This window comes from Plectropomus leopardus, unplaced genomic scaffold, assembly GCF_008729295.1.
Source record: "Plectropomus leopardus isolate mb unplaced genomic scaffold, YSFRI_Pleo_2.0 unplaced_scaffold24828, whole genome shotgun sequence".
NCBI lineage: Eukaryota > Metazoa > Chordata > Actinopteri > Perciformes > Serranidae > Plectropomus > Plectropomus leopardus.
Window position 1 is genome coordinate 250 of NW_024626966.1, and position 2,942 is coordinate 3,191.

At 37.5% G+C, this 2,942-nt stretch overlaps 1 long non-coding RNA gene across 1 annotated transcript; it reads right to left on the reverse strand.

The window, feature by feature from the left end:
- Nucleotides 1-432: 432 nt before the first annotated feature.
- Nucleotides 433-1,797, reverse strand: LOC121966500. Its single transcript, XR_006107591.1, has 2 exons — nt 1,694-1,797; nt 433-979 (listed from the first exon to the last, which is right to left on the reverse strand). It is a non-coding gene; the product is annotated as an uncharacterized LOC121966500 (long non-coding RNA).
- Nucleotides 1,798-2,942: the final 1,145 nt, after the last annotated feature.

Sequence of the window (2,942 nt, forward strand, 5' to 3'; positions counted from 1 at the left end):
CAGTTACATTCTACCACTGACACCACTTTTTTGACTTGGCTTAGTGGAGGGACATTGAACTATAAATGGTTGTTTTGTTTGTTTCTCGTTCTTTAAATGTCCAAGATCACACCATTTTTCATAGCCGGAAACTGTGAAATCTGTTTAGTTATGATGGAGTGAGGCTCATGCATTTTCCCCCAGACACTCAAGGAAACATATTTGTAGCTCGAGAGAGGGTCATGATATAAAATGAAATAAAAAAACTTGCATTCCAGCCCCCCCCCCCCCCTACTATGATAAATAAAGTACAGTCCCTAAGTATCTGGGAAAGGCACTGTTGAGGGAAATTGGTCTTTACTTTTAACACATCCCACCTCTTTATCCATTTTATTTTGAAATATTTATTTAAAGCATTAAAAGCATTTCAAAGTAAAAGACAGACAATTTTTGTGACATAAAATAAATCCTTTATTATATATAGTGCAGTCTACTACACCTCTGAAGACAAACTACAACTTTTCTCTGTCCATAGTTAATGATACAGTAGATGCCACGTTTTTATACTGAACACAATTTGCGGACCACATTCAATAATACTGTATGGTTTCTTTTCCAAAATATAATAACTTGTGAAGCCTAATATTCAGGCCAATAAATCTTAATATACATACAAGTAGAGAAAAAAATAGACAGTATTAGCTGACCAGCTGCCTTCTAATTCCAGTAACTCATCACAGTGCTTTTCAAAAATAATACTGGCTTTCTGTTTTTGTTCCTCACTTAATTTCTTCAACACAAAATATAGTAACGACACACATGAGCAAAGCAGCATTTGGTGCAACAGAACAGCATGAAGGCAAAACATATGAATCGTACCGAACAAGTAAGTGAATATGGCGGAAAGAACTGTCGGTAAGGCGTCACGATGAGGATTTATGCGGTTGAGTTTGGGTCAGACGAGGAAACGTCTCCTTCTCTGAGGAGTGGACAGTCAGTGCTGGAAGAGAAGAGGAGGAGAGGATGTCACTGTTAAAATCAATAGCTCCTCTATTAATAAATGCCCTTTGAAACTTAAGTAGAATTGGCTTAAAAATTTTTTAAGATTTTTGTTAAAACACAAGCAACAAGAGAGGAAATGACCCAGAAGTTATCATGAAATCCATACCCCCCAAAAAACAACTTAAAAAACCAACACTGCCACCGAAAAAAAAGGAAATACAAAGCAAAAATGTCTTTAACTGCTTAAAATTTTAATAATTCAGTAAAGTTATTTTAAACATCATCATTATGAATAGAGTTCAGTGGACAATTTTCCTTCACTTTTTAAAAAATAATCTTCTACATCTCCTCATCTTTTTTTGTGTCTCTCTTGTTTACTATGCCAATAATACCATCTTCTTTGGTGCTGATGGTGTCAGTGAAATTAACTGAATGATTTGAATTTTGGAGAATTTTACCAAGCTAACGTTGTGTTAGGTATGTCCATATTGACAAAATCTGAAACATACCAGTTTTATACATCCAAAGAACTTCTATAAAATGAACTGCGTGGAAACCAGACCACGTGACAGACGAGACAGGCCTTTATTTGTCAAAATGTGTGACCACACCGGGCTAGCTTAAGGGACTGGGCGTCTAACTGGGACTAGGTGTTTATTTCAAATTTTACTGTAGTTTCACAGACATGATGGTGAAAGCCAGAAAGCGATACCTTGATATGTATGTACGTCTTTGGTCTCAGAGCAGATCATCTTCTATGACATCGTCAACGCTTCCTGAGATTGAAGCAGCTTCTGAGGCACAAACAGGAAACACTGAAGTTAATGGTCATTCAACAATAAAACTACCAAAACATCCCATCTGGATTTTCTTTTTTATCCGGCACAGCGGGGGAGGCTGACAGAGAATCACAATGTGATGACCTCCAGGTAAGTAATAACGTGTGACACACAGGCCCTCTGCTTTCACTGACTATACAATAGATAATGTCATAAACTTCTCACAGGGTGGGATATTGATCTAAGTTACATTTCTGCTTTCTTAAATATGTTTGTAACAACAGCACACATACTTGTAAACATCATGCAAGACTTAAATATCAACATGTTTATGGATATGAGCAAATAACTCAACACTGACCAATTCAAGAAAGGGGTTACCCTTTAAAACTTGAGCCAGTTGGCTGAAATACATCTGGATTACAGTATGCCCGGGTCATGAGTGTGAAAGACATATCCATGCCTCCTTATGTATTAGTTCTTGCAGAAATCAGCCAAAGCATGAGAACAAAGGATTTGTAATGCGCTGCTACTGTATCATTTGTTGTAAACAGGCGTGGGTTAATGCTGACATCTGCTGTATGTCCTGTTTGCCTCTCGTCTGTAAAGGTGTTAGTTCCACGTTTCTGTTGCACTTCTCTATTAGGACTCTTGGCTGTCACATTATGCTCATTTCCTCCTCTGGTTGTGTCTAAAATATTTTATTTGCTTTGTTGGAACAGAGCATCATACCACATCCCATATGAACGACAGCAGCAATCACTCAAAACGCCATTGTTATCTCTGCTGTCATCTCCTCCTCAAGCCTCTTCATCTCCTTGTTAACAAATAATCTCCTCACACTCATCACTGTGACTGGAGCCCCAGCTTGTGTGGGAGCGGGCAGATGTGCTGATGCAGCTCCACATAAGACTGTCCTCCTCCTCCTCCATGCTAACTATTCGTCCACTGAGGACAAAGCTCTCTGTGGCTCTGTGAAGACTCATTTCATTCTCAGGGTCTCTTTCATAACCACTTCCTCTTAAGAGGGTGTTGTCTTTTAAATCACTTCTTGATACCCATTTTTATAGACTTGCTTTTATGTGATGTCGTCTATTTCAATTTTATCTTAATTCTATTTTATCTTATCATAATTCTTTTTAAATTGGTTTATTTAATTCATCTATTTATTTATATATTTAT